General features: G+C 35.8%; 1 long non-coding RNA gene across 1 annotated transcript in view; it reads left to right on the plus strand.

The window, feature by feature from the left end:
- LOC138173740 (uncharacterized) overlaps positions 1-8,904 on the plus strand; it is a 94,003-nt gene extending 85,099 nt beyond the window's left edge. Inside the window, exon 5 of the long non-coding RNA XR_011171502.1 lies at positions 8,740-8,904. This is a non-coding gene — a long non-coding RNA (uncharacterized lncRNA). The remainder of the gene's footprint in view (positions 1-8,739) is intronic.
- Positions 8,905-9,248: the final 344 nt, after the last annotated feature.

Consider the following 9,248-nt stretch of genomic DNA (forward strand, 5'->3'; position numbering starts at 1 on the left):
GAACTTCTATGCAGCGATGTGTAGTGAGTTCAGATGACTTATTTTAGAACATTGGGGGTTCTTAAACTTTTCGTGTTGTGTAACCCTTTGACAGTCTGGCTAAACCTATGGACTCCAAGGTTAAGATCACCTGCCAAGCAGAGTTTATGAACCATAGGATAAAATCTCCTGCTAGGTAGAGAGGTGGTAGGCATAGGATGTTACATAGTTCTTATCATCTCCCGCAATCATTCCTCATTACCTAACTTTTCTGTTACTGTCGTCGATACCACAATTTTCCCATTCACCCAGGCTCATAACTTAGGTATCATCTTCAACTTTTCACCCTTTCTTATCTGCTCCCCCCACCCAGCCCATGCCAAGTCTTATCAATTTTGCCTTTATAGCATCTCTGATATATGGCCCCTTCTGTCCTCTGATGTCCCATCCTGATGAAGACCCTCATCATCTACTCCCCGACTATTTCATAGTCGTTTTTTTCAGCCTCATAGTTCTCCCCTTACAGTCTATTTCCTCCTACCTGTCATACTGATCCCACTAACAGAGATCTGACTATGCCACATCCTTCTCTCTTGATCAATAATTTTCAGTGGCTTCCTATACCTCAAGGATCAAATATAAAATCCTCTATTTGGTGTTCAGAGCCCTTCGTAACCTGGTCCTTGCTAAAACATAGGTCTGATTCTACCTTTGGCTCAACCATCTTTTAGAGAATGAAGCCATCTTTATGGCGAGTCAAGAACTCACGACCTTTGATGATTACATAGCTCCAGTAACTGTCTGAATAAGTTAAATGAGCAGCCCTCCTCCCCACTAGGATATTATACCTCTGTGTCAGTCTTGTCATCTGTAGCTAGAGCTTTGCAGTGATTTTCTATTTTTTTATATCAAGTGTTCCATAATTCACTTTGGGGACAATATTCCTTATATTAAAAAAATAAATTTTCACAAAATACTTCTATGTTTCCAATTAATCCCCTGATTCTTTCCCCACTTAGGTTCCCAAAGTTTTTTTTTAAGAACACACACACACAAATACATATTTAATACAGAATGCTATCCCTCTCCCCTCACATCCTTTCTCCCTGTACTGTTTCAGGCATGACCCACTGTCCATCATTACTCCCCACCCCCTTCAAACCTACATATTTTAAGATATTCAAACATACCTCAAGACACTGGTTTCATATGAATCAGGAACAATATGGGGACCATTTAAATGTTAATACTTCCTTGAGTTCATTATCCCCCCCCCAATAGGATTTATTTGGGAAACAGGCAAATATATTTATGTAGGCTATCATAGGATCATAGACTTGGAGTGGCATGGGGTGTCAAAGTCCATCTAGTCCAGCCCCCATCATTTTGAAGATACTTTCTACAAATGTGAGTAACAGAGTTCCTAGTTTCTGTTCAAGCACTCAGTGCAACAGATGCATATCATATGCAGCAAAGAATTTACTCCGTAGAACAATAAATTTGGAAGAGACTTTAGAAGTAAAATATAGAGACTACAGAGGATTAACAGGAGTTTCAAAACAAATACATAAAACATCTAAAGTGCTCATAGTTTTTTCTATCTGGAGGAAATGTTCTTGGGATAGCCATGAGGGTGATGATCTGCTATTGGTTTTTACTCTTTAGCTCTCCCATATAGCGCCCTTTGATGCTTAAACTCACTCTCGAAAGACATATGCACTTTGGAGATGCTATATGAACATCCCTGTGGAACCTTGGACTAGTAACTTCCCCCTTTGGGTCTCTTTTTGTTCATTGGTAAAATGAGAGGGTTAGGGATAGCTACGTGTCTCAGTGAATAGAGCACTGGCCCTGGAGTCAGGAGGACCTGAGTTCAAATCTGACCTTAGACACTTGACACATTATTAGTTGTGTGACCTTGGTCTAGTCATTTAATCCGAATTGCCCTGCCTTCCCCCATCCAAAAAAATAAATTAAAATGATGGGGTTAGACTGGATGGCCTCTGAGGTGCCTTCAGGTCTCTAGAGCTATGAACTCCTTTTCCATCAGACATGTGCTGTCTGAATAAATCCATCTAAGTCAGATCTCTTGCCCTATACATGTTGTAGATCTTCTCTCTGGCTTCAGGAGCCATGTGGATAGTACTCTTTTCCAAGAAGTATACTACTCAGAAAATCCACTTCTCTCTCCAGAAGGTCCTGATGCCAAAATATGTACTACATTTGAGGCATCATCCAAAACTGGCATTGTCCAATAACTTCATTTCTTTTCTAGGAAGCTACTTACCTGAACTATGATGCCAAGGTAATCAAAATTGCATCTTCTGTACACAGGAAGTTGCACATAGGAACCTTCTGTCTGTGATCACAGGAGATTCTGGAGATTTGTACATGTTTTGGGGGCTAACAGGTACTTAAAAGAGTTTCTGCTTTTGGTTTCCTCTCTTAAACTGTGAGTTTGTAAGTGGGGAGTTGATTTCAGTACTATGGCAGTACCACCCATACATTTCTTTGACTTTTACGGGTGGGAGCTAAAAGCAGAGAATGAAAAACATTTGCCCCAAATTGTAAAAGCCCTCTTTCCATGATGTTTTGATCATAAGGGTTATGAATTGGTTTGCCCAATTAAAAAATACAAACTATCTTAGCAGAAGAAATAATCAAGATTCAAAGACGAAGAGGAAATAGCCAAAAATTACAATGTATACTTTCAAATAAAATTTACAAATACTTTCAAATAAAAATTACAATGCAACTTTCCCATAGTACTTAGCACACTACTGAAAAGGAAATGTCAGATAAAAAGAATTCAAATGTCAGTTAGGTGGGGTTATATTACATATATATTACCAAGTCAGGAATTGGCTCTATTTTTGTTTCATTTGTGAATAGTAGTGCAAATGACATTGAACAGTAAATCATTTATTCAAGATGTGACCTTTCTTATCTATGTTGTGAATTCATTTGGAATTTATCTTGGTATATGGTATAAGGCACTGCTCTAAACCTATTTTTTTTTTTCTGACTGCTGTCTAGTTTTACTAATAGTTTTTGTCAAATAGTGAATCTCTACCCTAGTAGCTGGGGTTTTTTGATTTATTGAATGCTAGGCTACTAGGTTTATTTGCTTCTGTATATTATATGCCTATTCTGTTACACTGATTTTTGACCTATATCAAATTGTTTTGATGATTATTATGACTAATTTGTAGCATATTATGAGATTTGGTGCTGTTAGGCCCCTTTCCCATTAAAAAAAATATTTCCCTTGAGATTTTTTTTAACTTTTTGGAGGGAGGAAGGCAGGGCAATGGGGTTTAAGTGACTTGCCCAAGGTCACACAACTGGTTAGTGTTAAGTGTCTGGGCCAGATTTGAACTCAGGTCCTCCTGACTCCAGGGCCAGTGCTCTATTCACTGCACCACCTAACCACCATCTCCCTTGAGATCCTTGAGGTTTTGTTCCTCTAGATGAATTTCATTATTATTTTTTCTAGTTCTTTAAAGTAATTTTTTGGTAGATTATTTGGTATGACACATAATAGGTAAATTAATTTAGAGAGTATTATCATTTTTAGTGTTATCCATGAGCAATTAATATTTCTCTGATTATTTAGGTCTGGATTTCTATAAATAGAATGTTGTAGTTGTATTCATATAGATCTTATATGTGTCTTCATAGACAGGCTCTCATATTTTATAGTTATTTTAAATGAAATTTATTTTCCTACTTCTTCCTTTTGGAATTAACTGGTCTCACAAAGAAATACTGATGACTTAGGTTGATTTATTTTTTATCCTGTAGCTGTTTTGAAATTACTAATTGTTTCAATTTAGTTATCTAGGATTTTTTAAGTGCATCATCATATCATCTGAAAAAAGCAAAATTTTATTTCTTCTTTGTTCATACTTATTCCTTCAATTTGTTTTTCTTATCTTACTATTGCTAGTATTTCTAACACTTTGTTAATTCAAAAAGGCATCAGCGAACATCTTTATGTCACCCCTAATCTAAATGGAAAGTACTCTAATTTATCCCTTACTAATTCTTGGTTTTAGATAATATGCTATTTACTATATTAAGGAAGGTTCCATTTATTCCTATGTTTTCTAGTGTGTGGTGTTTTTATTTTTAACAGAAATAGCAGAAATATTTTGTCAAAAGGTTTTTTTATTTATTGATAAAATCATATAATTTTTCATGATCTTATTAATATGTTCAATTATGTTTATGGTTTTCCTGATATCAAAACAACCCTGGATTTATTCACACAATTCAAACCAAGGCATAGTGTATAATGTTTGCATTAGGTTGCTGTAGCCTTTTTGTTAATTTTTAATTTAAAATTTTTGCACCAATCCTCATTGGAAATATTGGTCTATAGTTTTCTTTCTCTGTTTCGACTCTGTATTTTACATATCAAGACCATATTTGTTTCATAAAAGGAATTTAGTAGGGTTCCTTCTGCTATTTTTGTGCAATATTGGAATTACAATTTGTGTAATATTATAATTAATTGTTCTTTGAATACTTGATAGAATTCACTTGTGAATCCATCTGGTCCAGTTTTTTTTTTTCCTTTTTGGGAGTTCATTTTTAGCTTGTTCAATTTCTTTTTCTGAAATTGGATTGCTTAAGGAAGAACTTCTTTCAAATATATGGATAGGGAAAGAACTCATGACCAAACTAGAGATAAAGAAGATCACAGAAGGCAAAATAGAAACTTTTTATTATTTAGAGTTAAAAAGGTTTTGCACAAAGGCAATGTAGCTAATCTTATAGAAGAAATAGTTAATTAGGAAAATACTTCAAGCAAGTCTCTCTGACATATGTCTTTCATCCAAGATGTATAAGGAACTGGTTCGAATTCATAAGAATAAGAGCCGTTCCCCAATTGATGCAAGATTGAAAGATATGAATAGGCAATTCAAGCTATCTATAGCCATATGAAAAAAAATGCCCCAAATCACTAATTAGTAGAGAAATGCAAATTAAAGCTACTCTGAGGTCCCATCTCTCACCCATCACATAGACAAAAATGACAAAAAAGAAAATGGCAAATATTGGAGGGGTTAAGGGAAAATAGGAACATTGATGCATTGTTGGTGGAGCCTTGACCTGTTTCATCCTTTCTAGAAAGCAATTTGGAACTATGTCCAAAATGTGTTATTTTCCTCATAACAGCTCTGTGACACCGATAATGCAAGAATTCTCATATTTATTTTATTGATGAAGTAACTGACACTCAGAGGAGTCGAGTGACTTGCTCATGAATTTAAGCAGGTAGGGATAAGAACTACAAGGTTAACTCATTTTTTCTAATTCAAGATCCGCTGTTCATCCCATTATACCACAAATCCTTATCTCCCCAATAAAGAGGACCCCTTCATTTATGATTGTTATTTTTTAATTAAAAAATTAAAGCTCAATTTTATAAAACTTAAAATACAAACATATAATGACAATGATGATGATGCAGCCTTATGTTAACATATTATGTTATTAAGTATGTTTCTTTTCCATTTTTGGAAAGGCAGCACGGTGATGTGGAGAGATTATAAATTCTAAAGTCAGAAGAGTTTGAATCCCAGCTGTACTATGTATTACCTGTGTGATCTTGAGCAAATCACTTAACCTATCTGGGTCTCAATTTCCTTATCTGTAAAATGAGGGAGTTGAACCTGAGTTCCCTTTGCACTCTTACTCTAAGCTCCTAATAATTGCTGATAGGTGGCAGAGTGGGTAAAGGGCTGGGCCTGGAGTCAGGAAGCCTCATCTTCCTGAGTTCAAATCTGGCCTCAGATACTTATTAGCTGTGTGACCCTGGGCACTTAACCCTATTTACCTCAGTTTCTTTATCTATAAAATTAGCTGGCAAAGGAAATGGCAAACCATTCCAGCATCTTTGCCAAGAATACCCAAAATGGGGTCACAAAGAGTTGGACCTGACTGAAAAAATGATGAATAATAACAAATAAATCACTTAATAAATTATCTAGTGACTCAATGGTTAGAGTACTAAATCTTGGGTCTGTAGGACCTGAGTTCAAATTTGACCTCAGACAATTACTAGCTGGGTGACTTTGGGCAAGTCACTTAACCTCCTCATCTTTAAAAGGAGGATAATAACAGCGTCTACTTATTACTGTTGTTGTGAGGACAAAATGAGAAAATATTATAAAATACTCCAAACCTTATAACCTTTGCAGAGAGGTTGGATCTCCACGAGGCCACTAGGTTGGGCCTTCTGACTCTCTCCTGTTCAACTAAACAATTAATTTAATTTTACAATTTTTGAGCACTTATTATGTACTTGGTAATGTGCAAATGAATTATGGTTGATCATTTCCTTATATTTCAAGTAAAATACAAAGTTACAATTCCCCCTCCAATAAATAAATAAATAAACCAACCAACCAACTAGTAAATAAGTCCTGAGGAAAAAGAGGAATCTTTGAACATAGAATTCCAGGGTTAAGAGTTGGAAGGGACCTTAAAGGTCATCTAATCCAACCTCTTCCTTTTATTCACTCACATAGGTATCATATAGCACAAATAGGAATTTGCTCCCAAACCAATACCCTTCCCCCTATATGTTTCAACCCCCCAGAAGGTCTGTTTTCATGATTTGAACTGACACACATGGAGAGCAGGATGGGCACTTCCACATTTTCCTCTCCATGTTCTATGAAAACAAATTGCATGAGTCATGTGCATCACACCATGGAGACAGATTGAAAACTCATAAGCACATTATTGGGAGAAAAAACACATGTAAGTCAAGGAGATACGTTCTTTTCCCAACATAAACCTACGAAGACAAAGATGCCTGCCATTGTCGGATAACTACCAGCAGTTCATCAAACACAGAGGAGCGGACAGGAATAGCATCCTTATCAAAATACCATATGAATATCTCAAACAATCATGTCCCCAAATATTACATTTCACCTGCACTTTGGAGATTATCTCTAGCTTATATCATGCAAGTGTTCAGGGTTTTTTTCCCTCCATAATATGATACAAAAACTTCCTGATATGATTATATTATTTTTTGTATCCTATTAGTGAAAACAAATTATTCACATGATCCCATTAGAGTATGACAGAAAAATGCTGACAGGATGGAAATACACTAAAGAAATGTTTTTTCTGTTTGTAGTTACATTGCCATTTTTCTTTATTACCCCTGACATGTTGCCTGTCATAGTGTGCACAGTACATGAGCCTAGAGAAGTGATAGGAAATTTTGATACTCCTGGGACTGTAGGAAAACTCTTGCTGATAGCACAGTAGCATTTGCATTTTTCAGGCTACCTGTACTGTGTTCCCTCTTTATTTCTTCTCATCACCATCCTGAAATCTCCAAATGGCATTTCTCCAAAATTTATGGAATCTAGAATTTTGGCTAGCCTGCATGTCCTGCTATGCGGTTACCTTCCCAGTTTCCTTTATGTCTCTGCTTAAATCTCATCTTCTACAAGAAGCCTTTCCTGGTCCCCATTCCCTTTGTGATTATCGCCAGTTTATCCTTTACACATCCTGTTTGTAAGTAACTGTTTGCACTTTGTCTCCCTCATTGAATTTTGATGTTCAAGAACAGGACTGTCATTTGCCCTTCCCCCCACCCTATGCCCAGAGCTTAGCTCAATGCCTGGTGTGTAGCAAATGCTTAATGACGCTTGCTGGCTGTCTTTATTTTGTTAATACTGGAATGAATTTTCTTGTTATGGTTCAGTTTCTCTTCATTTTGTCAAGTGTAATTTCAGATTTCTTTAAATGCAGTTGACACAAAAGCAGGATGACCAGCTAATAGATGATAGAGTGAGGGTTCGAGAAACTACGAAATGGAGCTGAATTGAATCAAATGAAATATAATAGACATAAATGCAATGACAGACTTGGGTTTGAGAAATCTACTTTATAAGTAGAACATGTGTGTGGAGGGGTGGGGGTGGGGTGCAGCATGACTAGACCACAGTTAATTTGAAAAAGATATGGGTGTTTTAGTTCCTTTGAAGCAAACTCAACATTAGCAAACGATGTGGTATGGTGGCCAAAAAACCAGCAATGCAATTGTGGACTATACTGAGGGATGCAGAGCTTTCAGTCATAAGGAGAGGATAGTTCCCCTGAACTGTGCCTTAGTTCATATCTGGATAATTATGTTGGGATATGCAAATTAGTTTGTGACCCTGAGCAAGTCCCCTTACCTCTCTGAACTACTGTATTTTCTACAGCTGTAAAATGAGGAGGTTGGATTAGACTATGACTTCTAAGGTTTTCTATAGCTCTGAAATGCTGTGACTTCCTGAAGCAGTAAGTGCAGCAGCTGTACATTAGGTTCCATGTTCAGTTTATGTATTTAAGAATAAACTTTAATTGAGTTGATATCTTGAATTTTATAGGAATTGTTAAAAACAACAATAAGAATATGGGGAGAGACTAATTTTTATAGTACAGTGTTTTCTCTATCAGTTTATTGAGAAATTTTCATTTCCTATAATGGTCCCTTCCTCTCTTTTCTATTAAATACCTTTGTTTCTGCCATTGTCATTATATCTCTAAACATTAAAGGAATCAGGCAATCAAATTATTATTGAAGTAGTCTCTACTGTACCATCAAATATTACCATGGGAAAACAACTCAGTGAAGAGTGTTTTACCTAGGTGAGGTCAGTAACTAATCAGCAATGTTAAGGGAAGAGTCTTATTTGCTCCTTACCATTCTCTATTCCTTTCTCCTCTCATCTGTTTCAGGTCAAAGAGCTTCAGAAGAGATAATAGCACATAGCTGAAATCATTCAGTAATACTAATACCCAGATGAGATGAAATAAAGCCAACATTGAGGAATTAATTAAATCTAAAGAAGGAAATGCTAAAGAACGTGAAAATCTATACTTATTAAAATGTGAGAAATACTACCTAATAAACAAATGGCAAAAGATAATGTCAATGTCTCAAAATTTATTTTGAAAAGGAGATAGGGATACTTGGAATGGAATTTTGAAAAGCTTCTTTAAAATCTGATGTTATGAATCCAACTAATTGACCGATCTATGCTAAAATACCATAGTAAAAATCTATCTGCTATAATCATCGTGAATGAATTGATTTTCTCCAAAGTGTTTGACAGAGAGTATAAAACCATTTCAGATTTGTACACAATAGTAAATGCTGCATCCATAATCAAAGTAAATAAAGTATCTACTCCCACCCACTTAAGGTGAGGAACAGCTCTATGCTATACATTGTGTATATGCAGAGA

Source organism: Petaurus breviceps, unplaced genomic scaffold, assembly GCF_028583685.1.
Source record: "Petaurus breviceps papuanus isolate PSGF00001 unplaced genomic scaffold, PetGlider_PUasm1.0 129, whole genome shotgun sequence".
NCBI classification, from domain to species: Eukaryota; Metazoa; Chordata; class Mammalia; order Diprotodontia; family Petauridae; genus Petaurus; species Petaurus breviceps.